The 24909-nt window shown below is 45.2% G+C and overlaps 1 protein-coding gene and 1 long non-coding RNA gene across 3 annotated transcripts in view; one reads left to right on the forward strand and one right to left on the reverse strand.

Moving 5' to 3' along the window:
- Window positions 1-24909, reverse strand: part of LOC100858742 — a 215506-nt gene that overhangs the window by 22513 nt on the left and 168084 nt on the right. The gene's annotated exons all lie outside the window — the stretch shown is intronic.
- Window positions 16866-22103, forward strand: LOC121108188. The gene is made up of 2 exons (XR_005842489.2): window positions 16866-17094; window positions 21438-22103. It is a non-coding gene; the product is annotated as an uncharacterized LOC121108188 (long non-coding RNA).

The raw sequence follows: 24909 nt of genomic DNA on the forward strand, positions 1-24909 counted from the left end.
GATGCACTTGACCCCACTGGCAATATCACTGATGAAGATATTAAAGAGTATCGGTCTCAGCACTGACTCCTGAGGGACACCACTCACCACTGATCTCCATCCAGACACTGAGCCATTGACCACCACTCTCTGGACTTGATCCTGCAGCCAGTTCTTTGTCCATTGAACAGTCCACCCATCAAATCCATATCTTTCCAATTTGGAGAGAAGGATGTTGTGGGGTACCGTGTCAAAGGCCTTACTGAAGTCCACATAGATGACAACAGTGGCTCTTCCCTTTCCATTGATGCAGTGACATCATCATATAAGGCCACTAGGTCGGTCAAGCAGGATTTGCCCTTAGTGAAGCCATGCTGGTTCTCCTGTATCACCTCCCTGCCTTCCATGTGCCTTAGTATAACTTTCAGGAGGACCTGCTCCATAATCTTTCCCAGCAGAGAGGTGAGACTGATAGGATGGTAGTTCCCAGGGTCATCCCTTTTACCCTTTTTAAAAATGAATGTGATGTTGCCTTTTTTCCAGTCACCAGGGACTTCACCTGATTGCCACGACTTTTCAAATATCTTTGAGAGTGGCTTGGCAACTACATCAGCTTATTCCCCCAGGGCTCTGGGATGCATCCCATTGGGACCCGTAAGACTTGTGGATATTCAGGTTCCTCAGGTGGTCACGAACCTGATCTTTGCTTACAGTGGGAGGGACGTTGCTTCCCTAATCCCGCCCTACCAAACCAAATATCTGAGGGCTGTGCTATCTTTCGATAGCAGCAAGTCTAGCAGAACTTATTTCAGGACTCAAAGGCCATCTTCTTATACCCAAAGTGAATACTATCTAGTATTTGTTGAAGAATGGTAAAATCCTAAATGCCAACAAAGAGGCTAAATCATTAAGAATAAAAAAAAATATATTCTTCATCTGCAATAATTCTAAAAACATTGCACTGAATGAAATAAAGAGACAAAACTTATAACTGCTCAGAAAAGTGAAAAAATTCTCAGTGGTATCCATGAAGTTTAGATTGAACCTGTTTGTTCATATTTAACTTGGCACCATATAATCAATTCAGAGTAACACATATTGTGCTTAGCTTTTACTATGCCGCCAATTAGATCTCAGCTCTTTACTTTTCAGTCTTTGTGGAGAAGAAAAACAAGTAAGAGCATTTTAATGAAGCTCAGCAGAGAGAACTGACTCACTGAACAACTGCTCAGTTTATAACTTCACCACATGCACAACAAAATGAAACTAATAATACTACATCTGTTCACGAGATCATTATGCATTTCACTGAACATCTTCCTTACACTACTAATCTATCCTAAAGAATTTCAGAACCAGCCATGTGGATGGTTTGAAAAAAACTATGACTACGCTATTAAAATGGAAGTGGTTTAGTGACAAAACTACTGTATTCTCAAATGTGACACAGGTGACCCAGGCAGAGGGGTGGGTGTGCTTCCAAGCCATGTACCTTCATTCAAGTAGGCCTTTCGGTTTCGGAAACTCTCTCTCTCTTATTTTATTTTATTTATTACCCTTAATTTCAATTAGATTGTATTATACTGTGTTATGTTGCGTTCCAATACCATATTTAGTAAAGTAAGTTTTCCTCCTTCAGTCGTTGTTGCTGCTCCATTCTTTTTCCTCTCTCTGAACCTGTCTCCTGTTCCCCTACCCCTTTCCCCTTTTCCTTCCCAATTCTGGGAGCCAGGGGGCCCACGGGCCTACTGCCCCCCTGTCATGGGCATAGATTGATCTAGATTGATCTAGATAACTTCATGACAGCTGTGTGGCAAGCAGTTATCAGATAAGACCAAAGCAAAAATGATCTCAAGTAACTCAGTCTTCTCCTTGTCTTTTGTTACCAGCTTGCCTGTGTCGCTCACTAGGAGGGGTACGCCCTCCTGGAATTTCCTTTTCTGGTTGAGGTACCTGTAGAAGCCTTTCTTGTTTATCTTGGCATCCCTTGCCAAGTTTACTTCAAGTTGGGCCTTGGCTTTCCTGACCCTATCCCTACACAGCCTAGATGCTTCCTTATAGTCTTCCCGCGGTACCTGCCCTTGTTTCCTCTACCTGTGCATTTTCTTCTTGGTCCCGGTTCAGTCACACCAGTCTCTTGCCGTCCTTTCCTGACTTGCTACACCTGGGGATGGAGAGCTCTTGTGTCCCGAGGAAAGCTTCCTTAAAGGTCTGCCAGCTCTGCTCTGCACCCTTGCCCATGAGGACAATTTACCAGAGTGTTTTGTTGATTAACACTGAAGAGCTGGAAGTTGGCTTTTCTGAAATTTAGCATCCTAATTTTATTCTTTGCCTGTGTTATGTCCTTCTGAAGCATGAACTCAAACATAGCATGGGCACTAAGCCCAGCAAGCCTCCAACCCTGATGTCACCAATCAGTTTGAAGACAAGAAAACCGACAAAGAAACTTAACACGAGTTATGTCAAGCAGGTATTCCCTTCATAACAGCGCTGGGTGCATGGGGGATCACTCCCACCTACTATGCACACCGAAGAGAGAAATGACTTCATACATTAAGGCATAGCATATACATATTCATTACATTCCATAGACATGGGCAAAAATAACAACTCCGGTGGTCGTGGGACGCATTCTCACTGTAAATTCTCAGCCTTTTAAGGTGGAAGTAGCCCAAACTGGCTCCCACTGATGTTACAGAAAGCTGAGGCATCTGTTTTGCCATCTTATCTTCAACACCAGAACATCTATTCGACTTCCTTATCTTCACTTGATAATAAGTCCACAGCCTCCTCCACACTCTGTTCTTGAGCTTACACCAACCTCCCCTTGCACGGTCCCAGAAGGAAGTCACATAGAGCAACTGATCTACATACAACCTAATCCACCCCAGTGAACCAACGTCCCATGGGGTGATGGCATGATGAGTGCAGGGAAACTTTCCCTGAAACATCCAGTTAAGCACTGGCAGGTGAGGTGCCAGAAAGAGCTGCATTTCAGTACTGACTACATCGGAAGCAGACCAAATACACTGCTAAGATCTCCTTCTCAGTTGGACAGTAGCATTTTTCAGACCCCCTGTATGCTCGACTCCAGAATCCCTAGGGTCAGCCTCAGGTCTCTCCTGAGGCTCTTTGCCACAAACTCCAGGAGAGACCTTTCTCTCCAGCATCAGTATAGAGGATGTTGTTTACATACTGTTCTGGCCATACTGGCCCCAGGGCCACGGCACAGGCTATCTCCTGCTTAATCTGTTCAAAAGCCTGCTGCTGTTCAGGAACCCACGTGAAATCATTATTCTTCCACATCACCTAATAAAGGGGGCTTACAATGAGGCTGTAGTTTGGAATGTGCATTCTCCAGAAGTCCACTACACCCAGAAAAGATTGTGTCTCTTTCTTATCAGCAGGCAGAGACATGGCAGTGATTTTGTCAATCACATCTACTGGGATGTGACGACGCCCATCTTGCCACTTCATACCAAGGAACTGAATCTCCTGGGCACGTCCTTTCACTTTGTTTCGCTTAATAGCAAAACCATCTTGCAGAAGAATTTGGATTATCTGCTCTCCTTTCTCAAAAACTTCCCTTGCTGTGTTGCCCCACACAATAATGTTGTCAATGTACAGTAAGTGCTCAGGAGCACCTTCCTGTTCCAGTGCAGTTTGGATCAACCCATGGCAAATGGTTGGGCTGTGTTTCCACCCCTGGGGCAAACGGTTCCAAGTACATTGAATGCCCCTCCAGGTGAAGGCAAACTGTGGCCTGCATTCTGTGGCCAGAGGAATGAAAAAGAAGGCATTAGGAATGTCAGTGGTGGCATACCACTTGGCTGCTTTTGACTCCAGTTCATATAGGAGTTCTAACATGTCCAGCACAGCAGCACTCAGTCGGCGTGTGACATCATTCAGGCCACGGTAGTCTACCATCAGCCTCCATTCTCCACTGGCTTTACGCACTGGCCATATGGGGCTGTTAAAAGGTGAATGGGTTCTGCTGATCACTCCCTGATTCTCTAGGTGACGAATCAACTTATGAATGGGCAGCAAGGAATCTCTGTTGGTGTGGTACTGCCGTCTGTGCGCTGCTTTTGTGGCAATTGGTACCAGCTGCTCTTTTACACGCAGCAACCCCACAACAGACGAATCTTCTAACAGGCCAGGCAAAACAGACAGATGCTTAATGCTGTCTGTATCTACAGCTGCTATTCCAAAGGCCCATCGATACCCTTTGGGATCCTTGAAATGCCCCCTTCTGAGGTAATCAATACCCAGTATGCATGGAGCCCCTGGGCCAGTCACAATAGGGTGTTTTTGCTAGTCTTTACCAGTGAGGCTTATTTCGGCCTCCAACACAGTCAATTCTTGAGAACCTCCAGCCACTCCAGAAATGTGGATTGGTTCTGTCCCTTCATGACTCGAGGGTATTAGAGTGCACTGTGCACCAGTATCCACCAGTGCCTTATATTTCTGTGGTTCTGATGTGCCAGGCCATCCAATCCACACAGTCCAATAAACTCTATCATCCCTTTCCCTCGCCGGACTGAGAGCAGGGGCCCTCTATTCATTACCTGTGGTATCTGAAGCAACTACACCGGTGGTTGGTCTGTTCTGTAATTCTCTCACCTGAAGAGCAAAATCAGGTCCCCGCAGTATAGAAAGAAGGGCTTCATAGCAAGAAAAGAGAAAGCAGCTTCACAGGGTAGACATAAGGGGCAAATAGAGATAGTTTATGTAGACAGTGTTAGAAAACAAGGGATTCCAAGCACTTTCACAGGCGCTAGGTCCGGAATAACAAGGAGAATGAAGGCCATAAAGATAAGGACCAGAGAACAGATCAAAAACATTTGGCAGGGAGGTGATTAGATGTCTCAAGTGCAAGCTGAAACCGGTTCGGGGGATGCCCCCCCTTCAGGGTCAGAAGTTTGCAGTGAGGAAGACTATGAGCCTTCACGAGGAAGACTATGAGCCCTCGCAAGGAAGACTGCGAGCCTTCATCATCACGACCTACCACGCATGCGCAAGGAGTGGGAGGGACTGCATGCTAATGGGCTCTCAGGAATGTAGTGAATATGTATCCGAATTCCTGTCAACTATTAATTATGTATTAGTTTGACCTATATCTATAGCACGATTTCTTCGGACGGTGTGCAAGTTAGGTGGAGCGATCCCCCTTGCACCAGGGTGTACGCGCGTCACCAATAAACACATGCCTGCTCTATATCCTTACTGGCTATAGGGTCTGATTTCCGCACGTCACACTCATGCTAATAGTACAGGAGTAGCTTGCTCATGCCACTTCCTTATGTCTACTCCATGGTCACGGAGGTAATGCCACAAGACAATATGCGATGCAGTCCTAATATTTTTCCTTGCTTGAGCAGGAAAGCGTTTGCCTTTAATAGCTGAGATTTTTGATGATTCAGATGAGAAGGAGGGTCCATCATCTTTTATTTCTTGGATTTTCATTAGTTTGATCGGTTCCTTCATTAGACTCCTATGCTTATCCCAATCTGAAGAGCAAAATCAGGTCTCTGCAGTATAGAAAGAAGGGCTTCATAGCAAGAAAACAGAAAGCAGCTTCACAAAGTAGACATAAGGGGCAAATAGAGATAGTTTATGTAGAGAGTATTAGAAAACAAGGGATTCCAAGCACTTTCACAGGCGCTAGGTCCAGAATAACAAGGAGAATGAAGGCCATAAAGATAAGGACTGGAGAACAGCTCGAAAACATTTGGCAGGGAGGTGATTAGATGTCTCAAGTGCAAGCTGAAACCGGTTCGGGGGATGCCCCCCCTTCAGGGTCAGAAGTTTGCAGTGAGGAAGACTATAAGCCTTCGCGAGGAAGACTACGAGCCCTCATCATCACGACCTACTACGCATGCGCAAGGCGGGGAGGGACTGTATGCTAATGGGCTCTCAGGAATGTAGTGAATATGTATCCGAATTCCTGTGTATGTATTAGTTTGACCTATATCTATAGCACGATTTCTTCGGACAGTGTGCAAGTTAGGTGGAACGATCCCCCTTGCACCAGGGTGTACGCGCGTCACCAATAAACACATACCTGCTCTGTATCCTTACTGGCTATAGAGTCTGATTTCCGCACATCAATTTGGCACCCCAGATGGGACCCACTCTGTTCGGCTGCAGGACCGGCTGAGAGAGGGGACACCTTTGGCGCGCCCCAAGATTTCTTGGAAGGACTCCCTTCCTCACCCGATCACTGCGGGGACAGACAAGGACCATCCATAGGCGGACCAGGTATGTGTATGGGAAAGGGGGAACCTGTAAGGCGTGAGGAGACGTCCTACGCAGGGTATGAAGGAGCGTGCCTGCTCCCCCCCCAAGGTATGTGAGCTCATGGGTTCGGTTGCCGGCTGGGGTAGGAAGACTCCTTGGGGAGTTCCTACAAAGGGGACCTGTAAGTCATACGCGAGGAAAGAGCAACAGCTCTCCCTTTGGTGATTGGTAACAGCGGGGATTTTGTCAAATGATAACGTGGATTCTCCTGGAGATAGTAGTGGGATCTATAAGTTGTATTATTGTTATCACCATCTGTTGAGTGTTCGGTACCGTGTATCTAATCATTTCAGGTCAAGATGACTTTTGGAAAAATCTTAAAGCTTGCAGCTGATTGACTAATGTACTAGTGTTATTAAGATTCCAGCTAAAGGATGTCGTCAGCACTGTGTATTAAGTATAAACCATGGTTTTTGTTCTAAATGTCAGAGTGAGTGTGGTGTGAGTGAGATGCGTTCCATTCAGGGAGTGAGTGTCAGTCCATTTATGTAGTACTGTGTTCTGATTGTGGGGAAGAGTGTAAAGGAAGGTGGACAGGCTTCTGTGAGATCTGTTTCCAAGTGTTTATAACTGAACAATATCACTATACGGTGTTAAGGGCTGTTTGTGGAAACTTTGAGGAAATTAGGAATCAATAAGAATTGTGTAAACATCATGGGAGGCTCCCAGGGGAAGGAAATTCCCAAACAAACCCCTTTGGGATGCACATTGGGATATTGCAGGGGAACCTGGAGGCACCCTGAGTAAGAAAACTTTAATCAAGTATTGCAATCAGTGGTGGTTAATATATAAGTTAGAAGGTGATGAGAAGTGGCATCGGAATGGGACCCTAAACTATAATGCCTTCTTATAGTTACTGTTATTCTTAAGGAGGGAAGGTAAATGAAATAACATGAACAGTTTTTATAATTGAGTGCTCTAATCACGAGACTAAGTACTGGGTGTTTGTGGAAACTGAAGAACTGTATTGTTTAATTTGTGGGTTCTGAAGGGAATGGGACAAACAGTTCTGATGGTATAAGTAAGTGTAATTGCTAATGGTAAACAGAAGCATGATTGAGGGTATGTGGAAGTGTGACTGAGGGTATGAACAGTGGACAAAGGAAAAAGGGTTAAAGAGAAAGTGAGTTTATCTGCACTGGCATGAGAGCAACCCCCCCACACCATTCCCCTGTGAGCAGAACTCTCGGAGTGAGAGTGCCGGAGTCAGAGACTGCTGTTGTAAACAGCGTTACTTGCGAATGGGGGGAGGTGGAGTGGATGGGGCACTGGAAGTGAGAATAGCCTTCATCTGCAGAGATCTCAGAAACCCGAAATTCCAGTGTTAGCACTGGAAACCTCTGGAGAGGAGGAGGTGAAACTGAAATGTAATGTTAGTACTTTATGTAATGATGAGAGTTTGGAAAGTGAAAAGTTTGAGGACGCAGGCTGAGGAAGGCAAAGATGAGCAAGGTGTAACAGGGTTGTCAGAACCAAAGAGGGTGAGCAATATGAAGAAAAAGACTAATTGAGAAACAGAGATAGTAAGGAAATTGGGAATAGCAACAGCTGTTACTGTTGCGCTGCTAGAGTAGAGCCTTAGGACCCAGAGGTCCCCTTAGAGAGAGGTAAAGGGAGGGGCCTGGAAGAACCCATGGAGGGTTCCACCCCTGCTGGTCTGCAAGCGGTGTGCAAACTGTAGGGAAACGAGACATTGGTGGAGAAATCCAACCGTCTCTTATTGCAAAAAGCTGAATGATGGGAACCTGGGAAGTTGTTCCTAGCAAATCCACTGGTTAAATTGCAGCTAGGAGAGCAGGATAAAGAGGTTTATTTTCTGGTGTGTACGGGGGCCTCTTACCTTACGTACGGGGGCTGAGAAAATAAGTAGGAATACATAAATTCTTGTACGTGCCACGTTGTCCAAAACCGTTACTCTGGCAAGACTTATTAGAACAAAATGGATGCAGAGATTAAATTCAATAAAACTGGAGCTAAGGGTCAAACAATATTAACTGATTGAAAATTGTAAGTCTGGCTTTAACACAAACTGGGAAAAACAATGGTGTACCCCCAGAAGTTACAGAAATCTTAAATAAAGTATCCTTAGGAGTGTGGGTACCAGGGATACCTGGCAGAGACAAAATGCAGCCCTAAGTTAAAAGCAAGAGCTAGGGCTAGCCCAGTCAGGGTAAAGCAGTGCCCTTTGAGGATATGCAACTGTAGAAGGATAAAAGAAAAATAGATAACTTTTGGATTTTGGATTACTAACTGAATGTGAATCCAAATACAATATTCCAATCTTGCCAATGAAAAATTGGATAGCAAGTGCTATAGTTTAGTACAAGATTTGAGGGCAAGTAATAGAATTGTTGAATGTATACACTCCGTGGTGGCAAATCCATACACTTTAGTAACTGAGTTAGGGAATGAGTAGGTGGAGTTTACCTTCTGGATTTGAAGGATGCCTTTTCTGCCTAGTTTGGCCAAAGGAAGCCTAAGGTTATTTGCCATTGATTAGGAGAGCCTCAATTCGGGACAAAAAGACTCAGTTAACCTGCACAGTGTTACCCAGGGTTGTGAGAACAGCCCAGTGATTTCTGAGAACTGGTCAACTCGTGAGCCTGAGATTTGGGTTCCTCCATCCCTCGGTGGAACTGTACTGCAGCATGTGGATGCCACAGAAACAAAGAGGACTGTGTGCAATGGACTGTGAGTGTGCTGAATTTCTTTGTTTAAATGATTATCAAGTTTCTCAACAGAAGACACAAATAACTCAACGGCAAGTGACCTATCTGGGATAGGAGATTACAGCTGGACTTGGAACCTTAAGGACTGCCAGGAAAGAAGCCATCTGCCAAACCCCTGAGCCACAAAGTGCCAAGGAACTCCGTACATTCTCAGGAATGACAGGAGGGTGCCACCTGTGGATACACAGCTATGGACTGTTGGTAAAGCCCCTTAATGAGGTGGGTAAGAGATGGCCAGAGTGGTTGAGGGCGGTGGCTGCATCAGTGCTCAATATTCAAGAAGCCTGTAAATCTACGCTAGGCCAAAGAATAACAGTTTTAATATCTGATACAGCGTCTACTGTATTGGAGGTAAAAGGGGGCATTGGCTCTCACCCCCAGAAGTTCCTGAAATACCAGGTCATCCTGGTACAGCAGGATGATGTAGAAATAACTGTAATTAATATTGTCAACCCAGCATCTTTCCTTAGCGGAACTCCTGGAGAACCAGTATTGACTGCTTTGAAACAACTGTGGCTACGGACTGTTGCCAGTCGGACCTGAAAGGTGAATCTTTAGAAGATGCAGAAGACACCTGGCTAACTGATGGAAGCAGTTTTGTGAGACAAGGAAACCGTAAGGCAGGATATGCAGTAACTACTACTGACAAGGTAATCGAAGCACAACCATTACCTGTGGGGACTTTCTCTCAGAAGGCTGAAATAACTGCCTCGACAAGAGCCTGAAATATATGGACAGATGCTAATTATGTATTTGGGATGCTACACGCTCATAGCACCATCTGAAAAGAGCAAGGAATGCTCACATACAAGGAAAAACAGCATCATGTAAATCTACCAAAGAGCGTGGCTATTATACATTGTAAAGAACATCTGAAAGGTAACACTGTACAGGAAACTGGGGATAAGATGGCGGATCAGGTGGCAGAACAGTTAGTTGAAGAGGGCTTTAATTCCAGACGGTGAACTTAAAATTTCTGAACCTGAGTCAAAACCTGTAAAGTATTTTAAAGAGGATAGCAATCTAATTAATGATTTAGAAGGAAGAGAGCAGGCTGACAGATGGACATGTTATTTTGCCCTTAGAACCAAATTCCATAGAATACCAAAGAGAGGATAAGAAAATGTATTGGGCAAACAGACATTACAAAGTATGATCCTAGTACCAGGAAAGGGGTTCAAGTGGGCCTATTGGGAAAGAGAAACTTCCAGGGCAACAGTGACAAATTGATTTCTTGAAACCCCCAAGAAAAGGGGGGTATCGCTGCATGTTGGTACTAACTGATACCTTTTTGGGATGGCCAGAGGTATTTCCCTGTAGGACTAATAAGGCTCGGGAAGTAACGAAAATACTGTTACATGCTGTTAATTCCAAGGTTCGGGGCTCCTGTAGCAATCTCATCAGATCGAGGCCCACAGTCTTGCCAAGGTGGTCCAAAAAATAAGCACATTATTGGGAATTGATTGGCAATTGCACACACCTTATAGACCGCAGTCATGCGGACAGGTGGAAAAAACGAATCACCTGATCAAATTACAGATAGTAAGACTTGGCCAAGAGGCTGGGATTCACTGGCCGCCGGTACTGCCTTTGGCATTTCTGAGAATTCAGACTAAACCCCGAACCAAGGAAGGATTAAGCCCACCTGAGATTCTTTATGGGCGACCTTATACTGTACAAAAGGAAATCTCTATACAGGTGGGGGATAAGGTGTTGAGTGAATATATGGTCAGTTTGGCAAAGCAATTAAAGAAAATTGAACAAGCAGTATTCGGTGCCAGGGCACGAGGCCTAGATGGTCCAGTGCATGATGTATTGCCAGGCGACTATGTTTATGTTAAATCTCTCTCAGATTCACCTCTGGAACCAAAGTGGGAAGGACCCCACCAAATTCTCCTGACCACCCATACCACTGCCAAGGTAGAGGGACTTACACTGTGGATACGTCATACCCGCCTGAGGAAAGCACCAGGACCACAGCGGACAGCAGAAGAGAGCGGACCACTGAAAATCAGGATCCAAAAGCATGTATAAGATTTTGATAATAGTCAGTATGATTGGAGCAGTAGTCACAGCTTGGCAAGAGAATAGCTACTTAAAAATAACTGATAAAATTGGCCAGGCTCTCAACAAATCTTGTTGGATATGCACTGCCTTCCCCAGAGGGGAGGGAAAGGTGCCTGTTTATGGGATAGTGGCACTAAATTGGACCATTCCAGATTGGGTAGAGCACAGAAAGTGTAAGTTTGGGATAGAAGACAAGTCACAAAAAGGGACCTAAGTTTGATTTACTAGTTATTAACTTTACTAGATCTATCTTTGTAGACAGAAAAACTGATGGTAAAGGTGGGGTGGGATTTGGATGACAGAACTTGGCAGTCATAGGGTGAAGTTGTGAATATGGAAATTCTGGGGCAGTATCAGGGATCAGTGAAGCTGGAAGGTGGAACCAAGGTGGGGGGTGTGATCCTAGAATCGATAAGGAGTCACACTGGGTCTCAGATAAGAACGTACTTGGAATTGTAGAGATGGGAGCATCATTCACTCATCAGGAGAATATGGCCAGGCCATGTAAGTTACCTCATGGATACTGGTGGCTATGTGGAGATGGCCAGGCACGAAAGGCATTACCTTTAAATTGGACAGGGATTTGTACTACAGGATACTTAATACCGCAGACCACGGTGCATGAGGAAATCCCCTGGGGACTCGTGAGGACCCCTTGAATTAGAACTAAGCGTACATACAACCCCCTAGCTATATATAACAAGGGATACCACAGCTTTCTGAGAGCTCTTATCCCGGCTCTAGGAGTTACCCAGCTAGAAAAAGCTATAGTAAATATCTCTGCAACTCTGGAAATCATGGAGAATGCCACAACAGATGTATTACGGGAAATCCAAGAAGAGGTATCCTCCTTATCCAAAGTAGTACTCCAAAATAGGATGGCATTAGACCTATTAACAGCCAAGGAAGGAGGGGTATGTGCAATAAGTAATCAGAGTTGCTGTGCTTACATCAGTAAGGATTTAAGAACCGAAACAGATTTAAGGAAAATTTGGGAACAGACCTAAGTCCTGCATAGGACAAGTCAGGATGACACCAGCTGGAAGGAAGATTTATGGAACCTGCTTACTAGCTGGCTACCAAATCTAGGATGGTTAAAGCAGCTCTTCCTAGTTTGTATCATCTTAGTACTGATTGTCGGTTTTACCTGTGTGATGATCAAGTGCTCTGCCTGCCTGTGCCGAAATACGAGAAAAGAATACGAGATATGGAAGAAACATGAGCTAAGGCAAAAGGTGGAAAGTGGGACCTATTTTGGGACACATAGAACAGATTAAAGTATCTAGCAGGTAGAAGTCCTGCTAGATTATAGAAAAGGGGGGAACTGAAGAGCAAAATCAGGTCCCCGCATTATAGAAAGAAGGGCTTCATAGCAAGAAAAGAGAAAGCAGCTTCACAAGGTAGACATAAGGGGCAAATAGAGATAGTTTATGTAGAGAGTATTAGAAAACAAGGGATTCCAAGCACTTTCACAGGCACTAGGTCCAGAATAACAAGGAGAATGAAGGCCATAAAGATAAGGACCGGAGAACAGCTCAAAAACATTTGGCAGGGAGGTGATTAGATGTCTGAAGTGCAAGCTGAAACCAGTACGGGGGATGCCCCCCCTTCGGGGTCTGAAGTTTGCAGTGAGGAAGACTATGAGCCTTCGCGAGGAAGACTACGAGCCTTCATCATCACGACCTACTACGCATGCGCAAGGGGGGGAGGGACTGTATGCTAATGGGCTCTCAGGAATGTAGTGAATATGTATCCGAATTCCTGTGTATGTATTAGTTTGACCTATATCTATAGCACGATTTCTTCGGACGGTGTGCAAGTTAGGTGGAACGATCCCCCTTGCACCAGGGTGTACGCGCGTCACCAATAAACACATACCTGCTCTATATCCTTACTGGCTATAGAGTCTGATTTCCTCACGTCAAATCTTCATCAAACCTTTCTGATACTACTACGGGTTCGTCATGATTAATCAGTAGAGACACTTGCTCTTGCACTCTTGTGAGACGGCTGAAATGGAAGCATGAGTTGGTGGTAGATCTTGTTCATAGTTGTGAAGTGTAAGAACTAATTCAAAAACTAGCGGTCTTCTGCGTTGGTCCTCGTATCAGTCAAACGTTGCTGCTTGTGTAGTGGCATATCTTTCTGGTGCTGCTCTTGTAAGTTTCCGCCACATGTCTGGCGGCATCCTGACTTTCTCAGGATCATGGTCTTGGTGTGGATCATTAGGAAAAAAATTAGAGTCATACAACCTTTCCACCACGGCTATTTCCCTCAAATACTGGATCCCTTTTTCAGTTGTATCCCACTTTTTCATCACAGGCTTCAGACTGTCTTTGAAGGGATGCTTTTCCCTCACGGCGACTAACATTCATTCCCAGAGGGTGGCAGCTCCATCCAAACATCTGCAAATTCCCCTGTCAATAGATTTGTCTCTGGAGATGCCTCCTAGTTGGCGAGCTTCGTTACCACCTAGGGACAAGCTACTGGCCCCGCTGTCCCTACAGCGAAACAACCAGGTGACAAGAGTTTCATTTGGGCACTGTGTAAACTCCTTCCTTGAGCCTTGGATTTCAGTCATCTTCAGAGGTCGAGGAACAGTAATAGAGACTTCCTCTTCATCATTCTCCTCTTCCCGTCTCTTGCTTTTTTCTTTTGCCTTTCTCGGTTCTGAGGAGGCCTCTTGCCTGGATCTTCCTCTACCTCCTCCTCCGCTTCTTCTTCTTCTTCTTTCCTTTCTAGATGCAAGGACACCTGCTTCCATTTCTTGCCTTCCACACAGGCAACTGACACTGTTACTGGTGTCTCCCGTGACTGATCAGATTCCACTTGGAGATTTCCCCCTTTGGCTTGAACCTCAGCTCGGAAACTATCTCTCCAGAAGAGTATTATATAGAGCGCTGTAAGCACAAGCCAAGCCTCAAATAAGTTGTACCTCCTCAGATCTATCTAAGCCGCACCATCCCTGACCCACAGGTGTTCAAGAGTGAAATCCCATGACATTGTGGGCCCCCACAATTCTAAGATTTTTCCTAAACCTCTCCATATTCCCTGCCAGTCATCATTATCTGGTTTTGGAGGAGACTTCTTGCACATAGCACGAATGGAGAGGAGTACATTCAGGGAGACTGATAACATGCACACAAGTATGACCACTATCTTGGCATTCGAAAAATGTGTGACAAACTGAGAGGAAAGCCTGGAAACCGGTTTGAACATCGTGGTGTTTGTAAAGTTAGCTATTCCATCTGGGATGTAATCGTTTGTAAAATTGGCTTTTCCATCTGATATGTGTCAAAATTCAAATTATACCACATTGCATATAAGTACCGGGAAGGTGTCTCCATCAGTGCCCTGATTTGGTTATATATGAACACAATTCCACAGCAAGAAATCATGACGTTAATTGTAGGCCAATAATTTCCCAGGATCATAACTGTTTTTAATCCCTTATACAGTGCTCCTACAATAAAGAGCAGATTCATTCATAGCTAGTAGCTAGTAAAAGGGAGGAAAAAAAAAGAAACCCACTCAGTACAGTGTCTGGAGTTTGGCAGACTGCCCAGTCTATAATCTAATCTATGAAGGTCACACTAGCAATGCCTTGCAGTCGCGTAGTCTCTGGCTTAAAGAAATCCTTTTTTTTTTTTTTTTTTTCTCTGCCATTGTTAAAAGCTTCATAATGCCTGCATTCTCCACCAAAAACTATCATGGAGTTATCTAGATCAATCTACGCCCATGACAGGGGGGCAGTAGGCCCGTGGGCCCCCTGGCTCCCAAAAATGGGAAAGGAAAAAGGAAAGGGGTAGGGGAATGGGAGCTGGGCTCAGAGAGGGGAAAAAGAATGGAGCAGCGACGATTGAAGGAGGAAAACTTATTTTACTATGATATTGGAATGCAAGATAACACAAAATAATACAATCTATATGAAAGTGAGGGTAATAAATCAAACAAAATGAGAAAGCTTCCGAAACCGAAAGGCCTACTTGAATGAAGGCGCACGGCTTGGAAGCACACCCACCCCTCTGCATGGGTACCAGAGAGAGAGACGAGAGAGCCAGATTCTGTGACTTCCATGAAGTATCTTCCTTCTCTGACCATGAGCTCCCCTGGGGTATGTAGTTCTTCTCTTCTGAGATCAGGTATCTGGAAGATTGCCAATCCATGGAACTGGAGTATTAACCCTTCAATTACCCGTGCTTTACATGATGTTATGATATGGAATACCAATAGCAAAATTACAAAACCATGACATACATTTATGCTAGCTTCTGTCCTTTAGTTTACATCTGCTCAAGTTATGTGAAAGGTTAATTGAGAGTACGAGTATTGGAATTATGGAAAAAAAAAGCAAAAGGGTTAAGGAGAGACGGTGAGTTTGAGATATTAGAGCTTGTGATCTGCACCGGCACAAGAACAATCCCCCGCACTGCCCCCAGCCCACGAGGCAGCACTTAAGCGAAACTCTCCTCACAGAGTGAGAGAGAGCTGGGGGCTAGAGAGTCCTACTGTAAACAGCATGTTACTTGTGAATGGGGCAGGGAGGTGACGGGGCATAGGAATTGAGAATAGCCTTCATCTGCAGAGATCTAGGAAACCCGATATCCCAGTGTTAGCACTGGAAGCCACCGGAGGGGAGGAGGTGAAACTGAAATATAATGTTAGTAGTTTGAGTAATAATGAAAGTTTGGAAAGTGAAAAAGGTTTGGAAAAGACACAGGCTGAAGAAGGTAGAGATGATTAAGGTGTAACAGGGATGTCAGAACCAAGAAGAGAGGTGAGGGATCAGGAAAAATAGATTAAGGAATAGAGATAGCAAGGAAATTGGGAAGAACAATAGCTGCTGTTACTGTTGCAGCACTAGAGCCGGACCCTAGGACCCAGAGATTCCCTTAGGGAAGAGCTAGGGGGGCCTGGCAGGGCCCAGGGAGGGTTCTGCTCCCAGTGTGCAAATTGCAGGGAAATGTGACATTAGTGGAGAAACTGTCCCAAGCTGAGGGGAAGGGAACCATCTACGATCACAAAAGCTGAATGACGAGAACCTGGGAAGTATACCTTAGCAGCTAGGGGAGCAAGCTAAAGAGGTTAATTTTCTGGTGGATATGGGTGCCTCTTGCTCTGTGCTACATCAAGAATTATTACCCGTAGATGCTGATTTTGTAACAGTAGTAGGAGTTACTGGCCAACAAGAAAAAGCTTACTTTCTGAGACCAGTTAAATACAGGCTGGGAAAACAAGTTGGAATACATAAATTCTTGTACATGCCAGGTTCTCCAAAATCATTACTCAGGCAAGACTTATTAGAAAAGTTGGATGCAGAGATTAAATTCAGTACAGAAAAAAAAAATGGAGCTAAGTGTCAAGCAAGACCAATTGATTGAAAATTTTGTCTGGCTTTAACACAAACTGGGAAAAGCAATGTTGTACCCCCAGAAGTTAATGAAATCTTAAATCAGGTATGTCCAGGAGTGTGGGTATCAGGGATGCCTGGCAGAGCCAAAAATGCAGCCCATTAGAAGTTAAGTTAAAAGCTGGAGCCAGTCCATGTGGGGAATGGAGAGGTTGTCTCGACCATGTCAAATGCCGACTTGCTTATTATGAGGCTCTGGGAAAGAGGGAAGTAGAAAAGAGAATTGAATAAATGGGATGTTTTGCAGTTAAGCATAAGATAAGCTTGCTGCTGTTATGAAGACTTGTGAAACCTGCTTGCTTTTTAGCCAATGAATTGCTAGTGGAAAAATACTGAATGTGCGTGTTAGAATATAAAAAACAGGCTTGGGAAAATAAAGTGGAATCTTTTTGCACAAGAACCCTATGTTGTGTTGTAAACCTGCGAACATTGGTCCCTGAACAGGGACCCAAAAAACAGACCTGTTTGGAGCAAGCTGAAAGAAGCCCTATTGAGAGAGTGCTGAAAGAAGCGCGGGGCTGAAAGAAGCCTTATCCTGCTGAAAGAAGAGCGAGGCTGAGAGAAGCCTTACCATCCCCAGCCACTCTGATAGCTTTTCGCTGGATGAAGGTAAGTGGTTGTGTACCATGGGGAACAAAATGACCTTTGAACTGGAAGATGTCCTCATTACCTTTCAATCTATTCTTAAGCGACGAGGGAATGCAGTGTCTTCTGCTGACCTGCAACAAACGCTCATATGGGCCACTAGAAATGATCCCTCACTTACAAATCAGACAGTTTATGATCCAGAAACTTGGGATGAGATCAGGGTAAAATTATGGTTCACATCCACTAAAGGTGATAAGATGGCGTCCAGGTTGCTTGAAACCTGGAGAAAAATTTTTGAAGCCTTAAGAAGTCATACAGACTCATCATTGGCTGCCTCCAATTCACCCAAGGATGAAGGAGCCGATGGCTTCTCATCAGGCTCACCCTCTGTGCCATCAGCTCCTTCATTATCACCTCCGCAAGGGGTCCTCGCCGCCTCCTCTCTTGAGGGTCCTGACAACCCTTTTGATCCTGGCCCAATAGATCCTGAAGAAGATCCAGATCTGTTTCCTCCCGATCTACATGATATGTGGGCACTTGTTCGGAGGGAGGCTAGGAAAGCTGGAGACACAGATATGTTGAGGACTTTCCCTGTCATTGTGGATCCGGACCAAGAAACACGGTGGGAGGCTTTGTCGTATAGTGTCCTGCGAGATTTACGGCACGCGGTCACAGATCATGGCATCAGTGCCCTGTATACCATCAATTTGATACAGTCCATATGCAATAGTTCTGTTCAGCACTGCATGATTTTAAAATGATGTGTTGTCTCATCATAACTGATATGCAGTACACTGTGTAGGAATCTAAATGGAGGGGGTTGGCACAGATTCAGGCAACTGAAAACCTGCTGCTGCTGCAGAGAAACCTGCTTCAGGCTGTAGATGTGAATGTCTTAATGGGGGAGGGGGATTTCTCCACCCCAGCTCAACAGGCGCGAATTCATGCAGTGGGGTTACAGCAAGTTAAGCATTTGGTAATGCATGCTCTACGAGCTGTACCAGAGTCTGGAAAGCAAAGGCAGTCTTATGTTAGTATTAAGCAACAGCCCCAAGAACCGTATATGATATTTCTGGATAGGCTTAAGAACTCGTTGGAAAAACAGGTCGATAATGAGCAGACAAGAGTTCTCATATTTCAACAGCTAGCAATTGAAAATGTGAACGCTGACAGCCAGAGGTGCTGTGTGCCCTAAAGAATCCCACTACTGAGGATATGATTAATGCATGTATGAATGTTGGTATGCACCAACATCACATTGCGCTAGCAGCTCAGGCGTTTGCTGCTGTATCTCTTAATCAGCAGTGTCAATGTTATGGCTGTAATCAATACGGGCACATGGAGCGATGGCAGTTTCGGGTCAACTGGCATGCCTAAAGTTTACTGGTCTCAGAAGGTCTCACAGGGTAGACCAAATCTGACTTGTGCACTGTGACAAGGGGAACAAGAGCTCAAGGTGACAGGAATCCTTGATAGCGATGCTGATGTTACTGTCATTCCTGTAACACTCTGGCCACCCCAATGGCCACTTACGAATCCCCAAGCAGCATTAATAGGTATAGGGGGGCACATACTACTGAAGGAAAGTGCACCAATCGTTCCAATTATTGGACCAGAGGGCAGGACTGCTTCAGTCCAACCTTACGTTTTGCATAGCCGTGTTGCTCTGTGGGGAAGGGACTGCATGGGGCAGTGGGGACTTTCCCTTCGTATGGATTTTTCTTAGGGCCCACTTCCTTGCAGCAGATCCCACATTTGGTGTGAAAAACAGATGAACCTGTGTGGGTGGATTAGTGCCTCCTCTCCCAGGAAAAACTGCTGCAGTTGAAGAATCCTTGTTGAAGAACAGCTTGCAGCTGGACATATAGTGCCCACTACAAGCCCCTGGAATTCCCCCATTTTTGTAATTAAAAAGCGATCTGGGAAGTGGAGACTGCTACATGATCTCAGAAAGATTAATGCGGTCATCGAAGACATGGGGCATTGCAACCAGGGCTACCATCTCCAACTATGCTCCCACAATCTTGGCCACTTATAGTAAAGGACTGTTTTTTCAATATTCCATTATGTGCTGATGATGTGCCACATTTTTCATTCTCGGTCTCCTCCATCAACGCTGGAGAACCTTGTAGCTGATATCATTGGACTGTATCACCCCAATGTTGGAGATATGGTTCAAGGACGCTGCAGTGAAACTCCGCTGCACAACAAGCAGAAGACAGCAGGAAAACATCTTGAATGATTCACTATTTCCCTATAAGTTCCCTATACAACTACCTCCCAGTATCTCCCTGATCTGTGGGAATGGATACATCTATCTGGTAATTCCGATAAGGCCCAAGGGTGGGCCATGCATTCTGGGGAGGATCGGCATGATACCAATCTCCCCGGAAGGTTTCCAGCAGATAAGAGCAGACAACACCCAGCGAAGCTGTAGCCTCGATCAACTATCTGAGGACTGTAACAACAAGGTCTATTTATATGGGATGGCGTGAAAGATTTTTGAGACCTTCTGGATCTGGCCCCAGATTATCCACAACATCCATGTGACTGAAAGACTATCATGTTGGGCAGCAAAAACGAGAATCGCACATCCCGAGCTCTTACATCCATAGCTCAGGCAATGGCCGCCCTTAATTCAGGACTAACCCAGACTAAAATGGCAATTGACTTCCGTCTCGCTCGCACCGGCCTAGGCTACACAGAAATGGAAAGGCCGCTAGGAATGGAGGGCTTTTGCTGCCTTGACTTCAGCGCCAACGCTACAACCGCTATCGACAAAGTAAGAAAGGAGGCCAAGGACATTGCCGAGTCAGTACTAAAGACTGGAATAGGTAACCGCTGGAACTTCTTGTCTAACCTGCTTGGCCTCCCGGCCGGGCTAGAGAATATGTTAGCCATGGTAGTAGACATACTAGTCGTGATGCTGCTTGCAGCATGCTTAATTCCACTTGTGATTTCGCACTGTTTGGTCATATGCTTGCTGTTAACCTTGTATTGGGGGCACATGATGGGAACGGCTATCAACCACTCCTGCAAGAAGACCCCGAGACTGCTAAATAGCTGCTTGTGCATAAGGAGGGAGGAGATGTTGGAGACATGGTTCAAGGACGCTGCAGTGAAACTCCGCTGCACAACAAGCTAAAGACAGCAGGAAAACATCTTCAACGATTCGCTACAGAATGGGGAGATGACCACACATCATGGTGCGTGCACTGTGACGCTGTGCCTCATGCTAGGCGGACATAGGGGGGAGGGTCAGCGTGTGGGTGCATGGGGTTGCGCAACTGGTGTATGGGTACACATGCGTGACGGATTCCACTGGACTATAAATCTATGTAGCCAAGATAATAGATTGAGAGCTGACTCCACGGCATCCGTGTCTGTGTCTCTCTCCCCGGACAGGGTCTGGCGGCGGGGGTCGCTGGCGCAGGTAGCGGCTGCGTCACTCCAAGGAATGAAAAACAGCCTGACCATTTGTCAACAATGTCTTGCTGATGTTTTATCCACTGTACACCAAAGATTTCCTGATGTTTGTATATACCATTATATGGACAATATCCTAGTAGCCACGCCAAAAGAGATGACGGTGACTGAAGTTGTATCGGTTATCATAAGCAGCGGCCACTTAGGCAGGACTGCAAATTGTGCAGGACAAAGTCCAAAAGAAACCACCTTGGCAATATCTGGGCTGGAGGATTTCGTAAACTCAAATCCAGGCACAGATTTTAGCCTTAGGTGCTAGAGTCAGCACTTTGAATGACCTGCAAAAGCTATTAGGGACCATAAATTGGGTGCAACCCCTAATAGGGATCTCTGCAGAAGACCTTCACCCCCTCTTCAAGTTACTGGAAGGGGACCTGGACATATTGTCACCATGGCATCTGATGCCAACAACCGCAGCTGCATTAAACACTGCCATCACGAAAATGACCCAGCAGACAGCACACCAAAGAAAACCTGATCATCTTATTAGTCTCTTTGTTATTAACACTCTTTTTCAACCCTACGGACTGTTAGTGCAATGGGTCGAGGAGGACCCCAACCTCTTAGTAATCTTGGAATGGGTATTTTTACCGCATAAATTTGCTAAGACTATCGCCACTAGGGTTGATATGGTAGCTATGGTCATTTGCAGAGGAAGGGAGCATTTGTTATCACTGGATGGCACGGATCCAGAAACAGTTTATGCCCCATTTGATTTCCAGCAATGGGAATTTGTATTTTGTATGTCACCGTAGTTGCAGTGTGCGCTTGTAGGGTTTTCAGGGCAGATTAGTATTCATCTGCCAATGCACAGACTTTTACAATCCCTTCACTCCCTTTTTTACCAGTTCCTAAATTATCATTAACTCCTCTTGCAGGCGCTCTTACTGTTTTTACAAATGGATCTGGCAGGACTGGCTGCACGGTCATTGTATGGAGAAGCAGTGCCAGGATGTGGGATAGTGACGTGCATGTCATCACTGGCTCTCCACAAATTGTGGAACTTACAGCAGTGATCCGTGTGTTTGAGCGATGGTCTGAATTTGTGTGGACTTATCTCGAGGAAGACAGCCATCTCAGGAGGTACACACATGACTCTTGCTCAAGCACCCAGGGATGTCACGTAGGCAGGAAGAAAGAAGGATAAAAGAGGGTCCAAAAATCATGAGGATAGGTGTCAGCCGTCAGATCCCTCACTACGGACTGCATGCTGATGAACTTCCCTGGGCCTGCTACCTGAGACCTGCTGCTTCCTCCCGGACTTACTCTGTGACTTCTTCCTGGACCCACCCGGTACCTGCACCCTCTCATTGCCCAAGACCAGCCTCGCTGCTCCTGCCCTTCGGCCTCGGACCATCGGAATGGCGTGCAACAGACCGCTGCTGGATCTTGGTGGTGACTATCCCCGCTTTACGCAATTCTTGCTTCTTCGTATCTTTTCTATCGCTCACCTTCCCTTCCCCATCACCCCAATCTGTAATAGTATCCGTCCTCCCTTTCCTTCATCTCCCTTATTAACATCTGTAATAAACTGGTCGGACCAACATTTGAACTGTCGTTTCTTAATCTCACACCTGGTACACATATTTCAAAGAACCTCCTCTCCCACCTATAAATTGGAGAGAGACAGATGTATTTAGAGGCCTCTTTGGAGGCCTGGGGGTATGGATACAGAATTTGTTAAAAATAGGGTTAGTTTGTTTCATTGTTTTTCTCTGTATTCTGATTTGTGTTCCTCGCTTATTGCAGTGTATCCAGAAAATGATACAAGCCACTTTAAACCACGCCTTTTTTTATTAATAGAGAAGGGGGAAATGTGGGGGATGGAGAGGTCAGCTCAACCATGTCGAATGCCAACTTGCCTGTTATGAGGATCTGGGAAAGAGGGAAGTAGAAAAGGGAATTGAATAAATGGGATGTTTTGCAGTTAAGCATAAGATAAGCTCGCTGCTGCTATGAGACTTGCCAAGACTTGTTGTAAAACCTGCTTGCTTTTTAGCCAATGAATTGCTAGTGGAAAAATACTGAATGCGCGTGTTAGAATATAAAAAACGGGCTTGGGAAAATAAAGTGGAATCTTTTTGCACAAGAACCCTGTGTTGTGTTGTGAACCTGTGACAAGTCTAGTCAGGATAAAGCAGTGCCCTTTGAGGATACGAGATTGTAGAAGGATAAATGATATAATAAATAACCTTTTTGGAATCCATATTATTATTTCAATGTGAATCCAAATATGACACCCCAATCTTGCTGGTGAAAATCAGACAACAAGAGCTATATTTGGTACAGGATTTGAGGGCAATTAATAGAACTGTTGAAGACTGTCATGGTTTTATGGCCGGTGCACTTGTGGGCCTGCTGTTCCCCTGTCATGGACTCAGATAAATCTGGATAACTCCGTGACAAAGATATACACCCAGTGGTGGCAAATCCATACACATGAATAACTAACTTAAGGAATGAGTAGGTGGGGCTTACCTTCTGTATTTGAAGGACTCCTTTTTCAGCCTGGTTTTGCCAAAGAAAGTCTCCTTTGAGTAGGAAAACCCCAATATGAGGAGAAAAGACTCAGTTAACCTGGACAGTGTTACCCAGGGTTGTAAGAACAGCCCAATGATTTTTGAGAACCAGTCAGCTCGTGAGCTCGAGACTTGGGTTCCACCATCCCAAGGTGGAACTTCACTGCAGCACATGGATGCCACAGTAACAAAAGAGGACTGTATTCAATGGACTGTGAGTTTGCTGAATTTTCTTGGTTTAAATAGTTATCAAGTTTCTCAACAGAAAGCTCAACTGATCAAAGAGAACTTGAAGCAGAATGGAAGAAAGTAATTTGCTGAATGCCCAGGACACCAAAGCAGAGCTACCTCAGAGCTGGCAGTGTGTGACTGCTTGGAGACTGTCTATGCTAGTTGGCCATACCTACAGGAAGAACCACTGGATGATGTGGAGGATTCCTGGATTCATCAACAGAAATAGTTTTGTGAGACAAGGAAACCGTAAGGCAGGATATGCAGTAATTGCTACTGACAAGGTAATCAAAGCAAAACCATTATCTGTGGGGACTTCCACTCAGAAGGCTGAAATAACTGCCTTGACAAGAGCCTGAAATATATGGACAGATTCTAAGTATGCATTTGGAGCGGTATCCACTCTTAGTACCATCTGAAAAGAGCGAGAATTGTTCACACACAAGGAAAACAAATTCAGCATGATGTAAATCTACCAAAAAGCGTGGCTTTTATACACTGTAAAGGATATCAGAAAGGTAATGCTGTACAGGAAATTGGAAATAAGATGTTGGATCCGGTGGCAAAACAGGCAGTTGAAGGAAAAGAAACTGGTGAACTGGTTTTAATTCCAAACAGTAAACTTCAAATCTCTGAACCAGCGTCAGAAGTTGTAAAGTGTTCTAGAAAAGACAGGAATCTAATTAGTGATTTAGAAGCGAAGAGAGCAAGATGACAGATGGGTGTATACCCAGGTGGACGCATTGTTGTGCCCCTTAGTATCTTATGGAAATTGGTTCTAAGGGAACATAAAACATATTGGGGGGACATACACTCTTTATAAATATTTGAACCAAGTAATTGTACAGCCCTAGTACCAGGAACAGTGTAAAACTGGGGCCTATAGGGAAAGGGAACCTTACAGGACAACAATGGTAAATCATAGAATCACAGAATCACAGAATCATAGAATCATAGAATCATAGAATCATAGAATCATAGAATGGCCTGGGTTGAAAAGGACCTCAATGATCATCGAATTTCAACCCCCCTGCCACTGGCAGGGTCGCCAACCACTAGATCAGGCTGCCCAGAGACACATCCGGCCTGGCTTTGAATGCCTCCAGGGATGGGGCATCCACAACCTCCTTGGGCAACCGGTTCCAGTGTGTTACCACTCTCTGTGTGAAAAAATTCCTCCTAATATCTAACCTAAACCTCCCCTGTCTCAGTTTAAAACCATTCCTCATTGTCCTATCACTATCTGCCCTTGTAAACAGCCATTCCCCCTCCTGTTTATATGCTCCCTTCAAGTACTGGAAGGCCACAATGAGGTCTCCCCAGAGCCTTCTCTTCTCCAAGCTAAACAAGCCCAGTTCCCTCAAACTTTCTCCATAGGAGAGGTGCTCCAGCCCTCTGATCATCTTAGTGGCCCTCTTCTGGACTCATCCCAAGAGCTCTGTGTCTTTCTTGTGCTGGGGGCCCCAGGCCTGGGCGCAGATGGGGCCTCACAAGAGCTGAGTAGCGGGGGACAATCACCTCTCTCTCCCTGCTGATCACTCCTCTTTTAATGTAGCCCAGGGCATAGTTGGCCATCTGGGCTGCAAGCACACACTGCTGG

This window comes from Gallus gallus, chromosome W (assembly GCF_016699485.2).
Source record: "Gallus gallus isolate bGalGal1 chromosome W, bGalGal1.mat.broiler.GRCg7b, whole genome shotgun sequence".
Lineage (NCBI taxonomy): Eukaryota > Metazoa > Chordata > Aves > Galliformes > Phasianidae > Gallus > Gallus gallus.